The sequence below is a fragment of the Solanum pennellii genome, chromosome 1 (assembly GCF_001406875.1).
Source record: "Solanum pennellii chromosome 1, SPENNV200".
Taxonomy (NCBI): Eukaryota; Viridiplantae; Streptophyta; class Magnoliopsida; order Solanales; family Solanaceae; genus Solanum; species Solanum pennellii.
Genome location: NC_028637.1, coordinates 17,244,011 through 17,257,485, shown reverse-complemented (window position 1 = coordinate 17,257,485; position 13,475 = coordinate 17,244,011). Strand labels below are relative to the sequence as shown.

The 13,475-nt window shown below is 32.3% G+C and overlaps 2 pseudogenes; one reads left to right on the top strand and one right to left on the bottom strand.

Moving 5' to 3' along the window:
* Positions 1-296: 296 nt before the first annotated feature.
* Positions 297-820, bottom strand: LOC107007777 (annotated as a pseudogene).
* An 8,627-nt stretch (positions 821-9,447) lies between these two features.
* LOC107005820 lies at positions 9,448-10,921 on the top strand (annotated as a pseudogene).
* Positions 10,922-13,475: the final 2,554 nt, after the last annotated feature.

The window sequence follows — 13,475 nt, the reverse complement described above, 5'->3', positions numbered from 1 at the left end:
TTAGCTTTCCAACTCGCATAATTGTACATTCAATGTACTGATGTCAGTTGTCTGCATCGTTTCATGATGCAAACGCAGGTAACCAGGATCAGCACACAGTACATCGTTGATCAGAGCACTCCGTAGTCACTTGGTGAGTCTCCTTACATTCCGGAGGACATTCTTTTATTTTTTTCTAGCTTAGTTCATTAGGATGTTGTGGGGTCTGTTCATTTGGATTGGACAGGATAAACCTATGGTAACTTGAACCAATAAAGTAACTAAACATATATGGAGTCGCATGCCTTTTGTCTTCCTTAATGGTGGATGGGGTCGCTTTCCTTTGGTGGCGGCTTAAGAATGTTTGTCAAAGCATTTAGACCTTTTATTTCAATGGCTGGCTTTTCATAAGCCAAAACAGCTTCATCCACAGTGCCAAAACTTCCCAACCAATGTCGCTTATTCGTTCTTACATCTCGAATCTCAGTAACCCATCTTCCCCATTTTAGTTGTCTAACTCCCCAGTACTTCTTTACATATTCTTAGTGCAGTTTTGTATATTTTTTTCTCTTTGGAGGATACCATCTCTGAAGTGACCTTGGTCTTTCCATTTTGTATGATAATTTCTTTACAAACTTTTTTGTCGTTTGGACTTCTCTCCTTGATGATTTTCCTTCTCATTACTAGATGAGTCTGTGGCGTTATTGTCCGTTATGTAAATACGTCCAACAATTGGCAAGACCACAGAATGTTCGCCCATTAGATTGGTTTTTTTTCCTCTGGCAACTTTTGAGGTTTTTTTGACTACCTCATTTTCGTGAAGCTCATCTCTGGAAGCCATTGCTTCAAGAAAGAGAACAAACAGAAAAAGCACAATAAGTCCATTAAATCAGGCACGTATATGCGCTTTATCAATAATCAAATTATTTATATTTATGTACACTAACTATCAACTTGATTTTTCTGATTTTGACCTAGAACATGAAGTTTCAGACTTTGCTCATTACTATCAACTCAATTAATTACCTGTCTATTACACGTAAATTAATTAAATATAGTTATCGAATAGTTTAAAATTTTCAACCGACTTCCTCGGCCAGTCATAAATGACCTATGTCTCATGAAAGGAAGTCCTTGACAATAAATTCATGTCCAAGTGACTCTATCACTTTATACTTCCTAGAACTTATATGGTAGGTTAGGTGAGTATACATTATTCACCACAAATATACCTATTAGACTTATATCACCTTACCTTTACCCTCAAAGCCCTATTGATCCAACATTCTTGACTACAAGCCTTACTTTCAATCCCACAATAATCAATTTCCCCTAGATTCTGAGGCATCCTAATCACATTCTTTATTACCAGGTGAATCTAGTCATTATTTATCAAAAGTTTCAAATTCATTGATTTACAAATAAAGATCGATCATACATAATAAATAATAGTTTAATTCATGTCTATATGTTCCCTAATCTTGAAACATTACTACACATGACTTTAATTTTAGAAGATCAATTCTAATTCTTCAATTTCACCATTCAAGGCATAAACTCCCATAATATAAAATTCATCAAATCGACTAGGATTTACCATTCAAATCACATAAATTTATCATAATATTATAATAAAGTGTCAATCAAATCATAACTAAGTATCATCGACTTGATTGGAATCAAAGTTTAACACTACACACAATGTAGGAAGAAACCCTAGCAAGAATTGCATTTTGACTTCAGGGAAACTCTGGGGATCTATGGGTGGAATAACCATAGATGAATAAGATAACATACCTTAATTCAAATCCTTAACACAAGATTTAAACAATGGAGGAAATCTGCCTGTCTTAGTTCTCTTCTTCTTTTTCTTCTTCACTTCTAGAGAGTGAATTTGGGTTAGTTTTGTGGTATTTGAAGAATGATTTAATTCACTTAGTTTAAGGGTCTATTATTATTATATATATGGTTTAATAAGAAACTAACCGACCTCCCTTAACCCCCAACTAAATACCAATTAACCCCTAAGCCCCAACTTAAAAACTAAACTCTAAATTTGACCCCACTCAGAAAACCCCCACCCACGGACAGTGGATTGGTCAACGGATCGTGATGAACCCTTGTGGGTGGTGAAATGAGGCTAAAAATTGCAAACAAGCGCAGTACTTGACCTATGACCCCAACCCACGGGGTGTGGGTCCATCTACTGGTCGTGGATGGCTGCTTTTTTACAGCTTTTGGGTCTGTTTTAAGGTTCTTCCTCAAGGACCCCTCTGGTAGTCCTTGAGTGGTTATACCTTGATACCCTAACCCTAAAACCCTCATTATAACTAGGAAATCATTTTTACAATTTTAACCCTCATACTAAACTCTAAAGCTCTAGCATAAGGCTTTAGAACTTTCTAGTTTAGTTCACTAGTTTTTGAGGCATAACAGCATATCCCCCTTGGGATCATTCATCCTCGAATGACGATTCTAAATGCTTCTTTAGGTTACCTCTATAAATTAGCAGCTCATCATGCCTGCAATACATCTAAATGCACACAACCAAGGAAGAAAATTGTAATTCCAAGCTAAGCATATTCAATGCAACACAAATGAGTAGGAACTACTTCTAACAATTCAAAATGGATGAACATCTACATTTACTCATTTCAAGGAGGAACTACATTCTCCTATCTAAAACATGATCAACACACAGTCATGGATCCTATATGCAATTTACTCTCAAAAAACCTCTATTCAAGGAGGAATCGTTCAACTCCTAACTAAGGTGTTAATTAGTTCATCTCATGAAGTTTATATGTGATTCCACTCAAATTCACCACAACATGAGGCAAACAATGTATATAAGTCATTTCTATCAAGACCTAAGCTTTTTTCATGAACATGCACATAAGGGAATCATGGCAACAGATAAACACACAATAACCTTATTTTTTTGGCACACTATCTCCTCCTTGGGAGTAAGCCTATATAATCACTTCAATACATCATTCATGCAAAATACAACTTCAAGATCAGACATAACAAGTCACAAAATACAAGAAATCCGGAAATTAATAAAGCATAAAAAACATAACGGAAGCAACATGAGGAGATCACTCTTGATCCTCTCTAGATTGGAGAGCATAAAACATATTCTTCTTAAGAGCACTCTTATATGGACCACTAGAGGCAACTTTATTATCCTCACTTCCATTAGCCTTGAGAACCAGGAAATCTCTAATTTTGTGCCTATCCTTTGCACACCCATAGCAATCGTCCATACAAGTTGGGCACTTATTGATGAGTCCACATTTTTGAATCATTGGGGCTTTATTTTAAAAGATTTAGTGTCCTCAAAGGCATATTTGTATCAATTTAAATTCTTGATTTCATGTATTTGGATTGAGGAACAAAGCATGAACACTAATGAGAACAAACGAACAAGGCAGCTAAAAGAATGAAGAAAAAAAGTCCTGATGATCGCCTATCTTATTGGTCAAGTCGCCAAATGGCCATTGTATCGCCTAAAGTTCCAGTGTGCAAAGCATTCAAGGAGAAAATTAAGTCAGCGATATAAAAGAGTAGTCGACAAGTTGTTGAACGGTTCCATGATGCAGTCGCCCAAAGTTACTAGAGTTGAAGATACTAGAGGCCAAAGCGAAAAGGCGATAGAATTGACCAAAGTGCGGATCACCAAGTGGAGCAGCGATCCCAACTTATTGCGCTTAATGATCTTTCACAACATATTTTTTGCAACCATAAATACATTTTTACTATTTAGTTTATATTGATTTATCTATCAATCTATCTATCTTTCAATCTAGAATAAGAATTATTAGCTTGGAAGTTTAGAATGGAGTTTTGAGATAATATTTCCTTAGCTTTAAAGATTTGAACATTGCCATTTCTGAGAAATTAAAAGTGGGTGTTGAAGATTCATCATATAAGACCTTCGTAAAGACAAAATAAATCTTACCCAGTTGATGGAAACACAATTTGGTAACAAATTCTATCTTTTTATGATATCAAGCTAAAACTCCAATTTTTGGGGTGATTATGTGATTCTTGGTTGAGTTAGTTGTTGACTATTGTTTATTGATAGTGTAACTGTTGTTTTTGTTGACTATTGTTTATTGATAGTGTAACTGTTGTTTAAAAGTGATTTCATTCTATAGTTTTGGCTTACTCTAAGGGGTTGTAGTTGCAAATGCAACTGTACCTTTGTGTTTTTGGCTTGCTTGAGAGATACGTTTTAAAACTAAGATTACTGATTTGACGGTATGTGGATATTGGATTTTCATGGGTTCATCTCAAGAGAGTGAATCTTATACCCTCTTATGCACATTCAACTCAAGAGAGCGAATGGACTAAAACGTAGGTAGTTCTTAATTGTTTATTATTGGTGTTCAACAGAAACAAATTTGATTCGGGATAAATTGTTCAAGAGAATGTTTATCCCTAATCGAGCTAGCTTAGTCACATGATTTACAACTATTTAATGGCAGTTGCTATTACCCATTTTGTATACCTTAGATATAATCCAATCACATCCCAAAAACTTGTCTCATTATTCACTTATACATGTTATTTGCTATTGTGGTTGATAATTACAATCAAAAACCCCTGTTATTTGACACTTAATTCACCCAAAACTTGAACCATGCTTTTATTCGTAAATGTTTTTACCTATGATTGACTTGAGCATTTTCTCACTTGGTTATTGATTCTCAAATACATACCACTACCTGTGGGATTTTACCCCCAACTCAATTAGTTGGGTTATACTAATTATTAATCATTGACATTAAGTATTGGATAAAGTTTCCTGATACCTGAAATCAAAATGGCCCTGCTGCCGAGGAGTGGTGTTGTTTGAGAACCTTTAGCTAAGTGGAATGTTGTTCTTGTTAGTTATAGTTGAACTTACTTAATTTTACTTTTGTTTTGCCGTTTTGTGCCTTGAAATAGAACGGAAGCAATGGTATCCAAGTAGCCACCAAGACGATATCAGAAACCTCAATGATGTCAACGATACTAATGCTAATTACCCCTATCTTATGGGTGGTACTGTTTCCATTCGCTTGCCTCCAGCCGAAGAAAATGTGGTGTTTCACATCACAAGAACTATGTTTCAACTTTTGCAATAGAAAAGGGTTGTTCGGTGGTTTGGCTCATGAGGATCCCCATTAGCACATTAGGAACTTTGTAGATGTATGTGGACCGTTCTCCTTCAAGAACATACCAAAAGAGTTGGTCCGATTGAGGTTGTTCCCATTCTCTTTGATGGGAGAAGCATACAAGTGACTGGTGTGGTTACCACATGAATCAATCACACCGTGACAAAAGATGTGTCGACCCTTAGCCAGACTGTTACTTCCCATTCAGTATAAATCAAGTATTTTGAGACCCAAATATGTGATATCTCTTCTCATTTGAAACCGAGACAACAAGGGGAATTTTCCCAGTTATACGACGGCCAACCCCAAGAATGAGGTTCTAGTGTGGACTTGTGTCGTGCCACGACGTTAACTAAGGAACTTTTTAGGAGGCGACCCAGGCTTTTGTTTTGCTTTCTTTTTAAGTTGAAATAATGGTGTGTTTATTGTGCAGGTCAAAGTGCGGAAAATGATTGAAAAGTGCAGATAGGCGACCACAAGTGCAGTTTGCGCGAGAGGTCAGTGTGCCCGGTATGATCCTTTGTTTGACCTAAGATAATTTTAAATTGGGTTCGGTAACACACGGTGAGCCCTTTACAAATTTCTTTAAATCTTGTAAACTTAAACTATTTTCATTAAAAATGAATTTTTTATCCCTTTACAAACTTCTTTTAGTTTTATTGTTTTACAAGAATTTTTTGTCCTTACATATAAGAGATCTTCATCTTTAAACAGAACAGATTTAAAATGGTCATTTTCTTCTATTCAAATTGTAATAGGGTGAGAGATCTAAGTTTTCAAATTTTTACACTCACCGACTTGAACTATATATCCTTCTAAAGAACTAGAAAACCATTTTTCTCAAACTCACTTAAAATCCTAGAATTTTCTTTTATTTAGTTATTTCTCTACAGTTTCAAATTGAAAATTTTCCACGCGATAAGGATGTCATATATAAATCCGTCAGTGAGCTTCTTATAATTCAATAGATAAAATCTTCAAAAAAATTTTAAAAAATATTAAACCTAAAGTAGTTGAATTTACACATATATAAGTTTTAAAATGTGTTCGTAGAAACAGAGAGAGAAACAAGGAAATGATTTCTCTTTGTCTACTTACAATTTGAATTTTAAAAATGTCATTTTCAGATCTCTTATGTGTAAAAGAGAAAATTATACCTCCGCCATAGAAATTCACATGTCACACATAGATAACTTCAAAAATATATCTTGTGGTCCAGAAAATATAAGAAACTCAGATTTGAGCATACCTTGAAAAGAAACTCGAAAGCTCTTAAACAAACAGATTCTGATCTTTTGTCTTGTCTTTAAATCTTTTTGCATATGATAATCATTTATATAATTTAAACTTTAGCAATCATCGCTATATAGAAGTGGTAAGAAATTAAAATGGAAATAGTTAATCTTTTATACTTCAATTATTTTCACTTGTCATTCTTATCCATTATATTATATATGGACTAAAAAAAAGAAATCAACATTAATAAATCATCATATAGTCATAAATGTGTCATTGAACTTTTAAGAAAGACTCATCTATGTCATCCATTAAAAATTTTGTTCAGCTATGTCATATTAATTTGAGAAAGAATAATTTTAAAAAAAACAAAATGTAAAATATTTTACTCTCTCACTGTACCCCCTCCCCATTTTTTTTTTGTTTAAATTTCTCTATAAAAGTATTAAATATTTTTTTTTACTTTTCTTAAAAAATTCTAATCACTCCACCAAACCCTCCGCTTACAAAATTTTTATTGCTTTGTATTAGATATATACATATTGAGAATATGTTTTATTTTTCACCGTGAGACTTTCTTATAATAAATTTTTTATTTATGTCATATTCGTTACACGAAAAAGTTCTTGAAAATATATGTACATCTTAAATACAAAATGAGAAAAATGTAAAAATAAATTAGGAGCAGAGAATTAGCAACGACGGGGTGGAATTTATATTTTTTAAAAGTTAAATAATATCAATCTTTTTTAGAATGAGTTTTTTAAAATATATTATAAAAGAAATTTTAAAATAAAATGAAAGGGGGGGGTTGGGGGGGGGGGTGTAGGAGGGAGAGTACAGGGAGGAGGTGGTGAAGTGGGATAAGAAAAATAAATTTAAAATTTTATGCATGTACAATGTAATGTGTGAAGATTTTTTCAAATAAAAGAGAGAGTGCATTAATGTATTTCTCAAACTAATAATTGATAGTTTAGGTATGAAAATCACTTTCAATAGTTTAGGTATTAAATTAAAAAAATTAAATATTTTAGATATGTTTTGACCCTTATTTCTATGTAAAATAAATAAGTTCTTTAGCTCCGTAAGTGAAAAACTGAATAAAGAAAACTGAAAAAAGAAAAAAAAAAGGAAAAATAGTTTTTAAGAAAAGATAGAAGATGAAAAAGACAATAAAGAAATACAAAAGGTAGGACAAAAGGGACAAAAAGACGAATAAGAGAGAAAAAAGGAAGAATGGACAGGAAAAAAGAGAAAAAAAAAACAAAAACACAAATTGGAAAACAAGTTTATTTTTTGTTTTCATTTATTTATCAAAATAAAAATCATATATTTATATAAAAGAGAATTCTAGGCCTGCCTATGTGGCGGAATCAGAAGCAATAATTTCGTTTTAAATTTATTTATTTTCAAAATTAGCCTTTATTTTTTCATGAAAAAATGTGACTTTTATGAATAGTTGCGACTTTAATGATGAATTGTAACTTTAATGAAGAGTTGCGACGTCTTTCAAAAGTTGTGACTTTATGAAAAATTGCGACTTTTATGAAAGGTTGTGAACTTTTTGAAGGGTTACAACTTTTTCAAATAGTTGTAACCAATCTCATAAGGCACAACAAAAATTTGTTCACACTACCCTTTTTTGTCTATAAATAGAGAAATTTTCTCTCATTTAAAGAAAAAAATCTGATCTTCTTCTTGTACTTCCGCAAAATAAATATTCGTTTGATTTGCCCCAATTTAGTAACTTACTAATACTGTTGTTTTTGTATCAATAAGTTCGTGACTAAAATTGTTCCATCACAAGAGGATGTAATTCTTTAAACCTCTGGTATTGGAGGGGAATAATTTTCTTAAGGGATATTGTGCATTCAGTGGACTCAATTTTTTCGTTTCTATTGCATTCTATTTTTATATTTCCTGGTATATTTTTTACACTCATTAACTTATGCATATGATATTAATTATTGTTTTTGAGTACGTGTTTTAAACTCTGTTGTTTATATTTCTGCAAAGTTATTCTCTCCCATTATATTGAACATATACACTTATGGTACGTATTTTGTGCAGAAAATAACTATTGTACTCAGCTCCAAGAATTCATGTTTTGATTTTTTTATATTAAATTATATAACTTAAAAATATTATACATAAACTTAAATATTATGTATTTTTACATAGATATGTAATTTCTCACTTATCAATTGAAGAATATGCAAGTTCAAAAGTTGTAATTGTTTTTTTGTTCAAGCGTAATTTCTTTTGTGAATATGTTAACAAACTTTTGAAATTTCTTTTAAGACATATATCACAATTGTATAATCTGAGCAATTTAAATGATTCTTTTTAATTTTTATCATGAAATATTTTTGTATATATATTCTTATTTTCTTCTTTATTTTTCTTTTAATGTTAATTAAAGAACAAATGATTTATCATTTCGTGAATGATTCATTCGCTAGAGGTTCTTGGGTTATGTGATAATGACAAATAATTAAATTCATATTGAAATATTGCTAATATTTTTTTATGAACCTATTTCCCATTATTTTTAATGTATGTATATTAGTAAAAAATTATTTACAATTTCAATGCAACTATTATTTATGAACGCACGGTACGCGGGCAAATTAACTAGTTATGATATAATATTAAGCTCTTTTTTTAATTTATTTATAGGATAAATATTTTTTTTGAAAAAAAATAAATAAATAAAGATTCTATTGGTAAAACTTTTCTTTTATGGATATGGAGACAAATATCACACCAGCCATATAAGTATTATTTATTATAAATTAATCCATCACCCAGCTTGGTCCACATCTCCTACGACTCTCTCTATTTATTTAAAATTTTCAATTATCAAAAAGCTTGGGAAAGTCAAAGAAAGTACAAAACACTCACCAAGTAGCAATAATTGGTGACTAAGACTATTTGCCACCGTGATAAACATAATAGATAATCTGTTTTATTTTTAAAATAATCAATTAAGTATCGTGATAAACATAATATCTAATATGTCTTATTTTCAAAATTATAAATTCGACTTAAAACGAAATGTGATAGTGGTATACATAAAAGATAAACTTCACATTAATATACCATAGTTTTTGAAATGTGAAAATGACATACTCCACAAAATATCCTCTTGTGCTTGTTCTTCTCATCTTTCCCCTGCATATTTTAGCACAAACTAAGTTTGCTATACCATTAGGCAGCTCTCTCATAGCAAATGATGAAACAACATCATGGCTTTCTCAATCTGGAGATTTTGCATTTGGATTCAAGAAAATTCAAAGTCAAAATCAGTTCTTACTTTGCATATATTATGCTAAGATTAAAGAAGCCAACATAATTTGGTATGCAAATGGTGGTAACCTTGTGCCACGAGGCTCAATCGCGGAGTTAAATCCTCAAAAGGGACTGATTCTCCGCGATCCTAAAGGGAAAATGATCATGTGGAGCACTGGTAGGATTGGTTCTAATGTTGCTTATGCTGTTATGAATGATACAGGAAACTTTGTTCTTGTTGGTGTTGGTTCTTCAGTATTATGGGAAAGTTTTCGATATCCGACTGATACCCTTATGCCTACTCAAATACTAGAGATTAACAACAAGCTTGTTGCTCGAAAATCTGAGTCTTTCTTTGGTCCTGGTAGATTTTATCTTCGTATATTGAGTGATGGGAATTTGGTTCTTGTTACTCAATCCAAGCCAACGAATTTCAATTATGATGCTGAGTATTACAATAGTCATACTTCTGATTCAGGAGATGAAGCCAATTCTGGTTATCAATTGATATTCGATGAGTTTTTACATATTGAAAAGGAACAATCAAAGACTTGTGTTGACACCTCCTAATGTTCCTTCAATTTCAGAAAATTATCACAGGCTAAGTCTAGATTTTTATGGTGTTTTAACTCATTATTATCGTCCAAAGAGTACGTCTACGGGGGATCAAAAGTGGAGTACTCTATGGTCTTTGCCTGATAACATATGTCTAGCAATTGTTGAAGATATTGGAAGTGGAGTTTGTGGATTCAACAACGTGTGTCATCTAGGTGAAAATCAAAGACCATATTGTGAGTGTCCAAAAGGGTATTTGTTGATCGATCCGAATAACAAGTACGGGAGCTGCAAACCAAAATTTGTTCCTAGTTGTGATGAATTTGGATAGCGAAATCCTGAAGATCTATATGATTTTGATGTGGTGACGGATGTTGATTGGCCGTTATCAGATTTCGAGAGGATTTATCCTTCTGCTGAAGAGGAATGCAAGAAGGCTTGTTTAGAAGATTGTTTCTGTGCAACTTCTATCTTTTTATGATATCAAACTAAAACTCCAATTTTTGGGGTATGATTATGTGATTATAGGTTGAGTTAGTTGTTGACTATTGTTTATTGATAATGTAAATATTGTTTAAAAGTTATTTCATTCAATAATTTTGCCTTAATCTAAAGGGTTATAGTTGCAAATGCAACTGTACCTTTGTGTTTTTGGCTTTCTTGAGAGAGACATTTTAAAACTAAGATTACTGATTTGATGATATGTGGGTATTGGATTTTCATGGGTTCAGCTCAAGAGAGTGAATATTAAACCCTCTTCTGCACATTCAACTCAAGAGAGTGAATGGACTAAAACGTAGGTAGTTCTTAATTGTTCCTTACTAGTGATCGAGAAAAACAAATTCGATTCGGGGTAAATTGTTAAAGAGAATGTTTATCCTCAATACATTCTAACTTAATCACATAATATACAACTATTTTATATCAGTTACAATTACTCAGTTGTCTACCTTAGCCTACAGTCCAATTACATCCCAAAAACTTGTCTCAGTATTTATTTATACATGTTCTTTGCTTGATAATTACAATAAAAAAACCCCTATTATTTGACACTTATTCACCCCAAACTTGAACCATGCTTTTATTCGTAAATATTTTAACCTATGATTAACTTGAGCATCTTGGCACTTGGCTATTGATTCTCAAATACATACAACTCCATGTGGGATTTAACCCCCAACTCAATTAGTTGAGTTATACTAATTAGTAATCATTGACACTTAGGATTGGATGAAGTTTCCTTATACCTGAAATAAAAATGGTCCCGCTGCCAGGGAGTGGTGTTGTTTGCGAATCTTTAGTTAAGTTCAATGTTGTTCTTGTAAGTTATAGTTGAACTTACTTAATTTTAGTTTAGTTTTTCCGTTTTGTGTCTTGAAACAGAATGGACGCAATGGTATCCAAGTAGCCACCAAGACGACATAATAAACCTCAATGATGTCAACAAGCCTAATGCTAATTACCCCTATCTTATGGGTTGTATTGTTTCTATTCACTTGCCTCCGGCCGAAACAAGTACTATGTTTGAACTTTGGCAATCGAAAGGGTTGTTAGGTGGTTTGGCTCATGAGGATCCCTATTAGCATATTAGAAACTTCGTGGATGTATGTGGACTATTCTCCTTCAATATATTTTGCAAGAGTCAGTCCGCTTGAGGTTGTTCCCATTCTCTTTGATGGGAGAAGCATACAAGTGGCTGGCGTGGTTGCCACATGAATCAATCACAGAAAGAAGATGTGTCGATCCTTAGCTAGATTTTTACTTCCCATTCAGTATCAATCAAGTATTTTGAGACCCAACTGGGTCATATGTCTTCTCATTTGAACCCGAGACAGCAAGGGGGATTTTCCTAGTGAAACGAAGGCAACCCCAAGAATGAGGTTTTAATGTGAATTTTGTGTCGTGCCACGACGTTAACTAAGGCACTTTTTAGGAGGCAAGCCAAGTTTTTATTTGCTTTCTTTTTAAGTTGAAGTAATGGTGTGTTGATTGTGCAGGTCAAAGTGTGGAAAAATGATTGAAAAGTGCATATAGGCGAACCATAAGTCCATTCGGCGCATCATTGAAGGGGTCAGTGTGCCCGATGTGATCCTTCGCTTCACCTATGTTAAATTGAAATTGGGTTTTGTAAAACACGTTGAGCCCTTTACAAACTTCTTTAAATCTTGTAATCTTAAACAATAGCATTAAAATGATTACAAGAATTTTTTGTCCTTACATATAAGAGATCTTCATCTTTAAAGAGAAGAGATTTAAAATGGTCATTTTCTTCTATTCAAATTGTAATAGGATGAGAGATTTGAGTTTTGAAATTTTTACACTCACTGACTTGAATTATATATCCTTCTAAAGAACTAGAAAACCATTTCTCTCAAACATAGTTAAAATCCTAGATTTTTCTTTTGTTAAGTTAATTCTCTATGGTTTCAAATAGAGAACTTTCCATGCGATAAGGATGTCATAAATCCATCAATGAATTTCTTATAGTTCAATAGATAAAATCTTTAAAGAAAATTAAAAAAAATATTAAATCTAAAGTAGTGAAATCTACATATATATAAGTTTTTAAATGTGTTTGTGAAAACAGAAAGAGAAACAAGGAAATGAGATCTCTTTGTCTACTTACAGTTTGAATTTTAAAAAATATCATTTCCAGATCTCCTATGTGTAAAAGAGAAAATTATACCTCCGCCATAGAAATTCACATGTCACACATAGATAACTTCAATAATATAACTTGTGGTCCATAAAAGTTAAAGAAACTCAGATTTGAGCATACCTTGAAAAGAAACTCAAAATCTCTCAAACTAATCAGTACTTTTGATCTTTTTGTCTTGTCATTAAATCTTTTTGCATATGATGGCCATGTATATAATTTAAACTTTAGCAATCATCGGTATACAGAAGTGGTAAGAATATAAAACGCAAATAGTTAATCTTTTATACTTCGATTCTTTCACTTGTCATTCTTATCCATTATCATCTACGTGGACTAAAAAATAAAACAAAATCAACATTAATAATTCACTCAATAGTCATACATGTGTCGTTGAAGTTTTAAAAAGACTCATCTATATCATCCGTTAAAAATTTGACTCATCTATGTCAATTTCATTTGAGAAGAATAATTTTTTTAATTAAAAATATACTGTAAACTATTTCTCTCTCACTGTACCCCCATCCCCATTTTTTTTAGTTTAAATTTCTCTAGAAATGTATATAATTTTTTTTACTTGTTTTACAAAATTC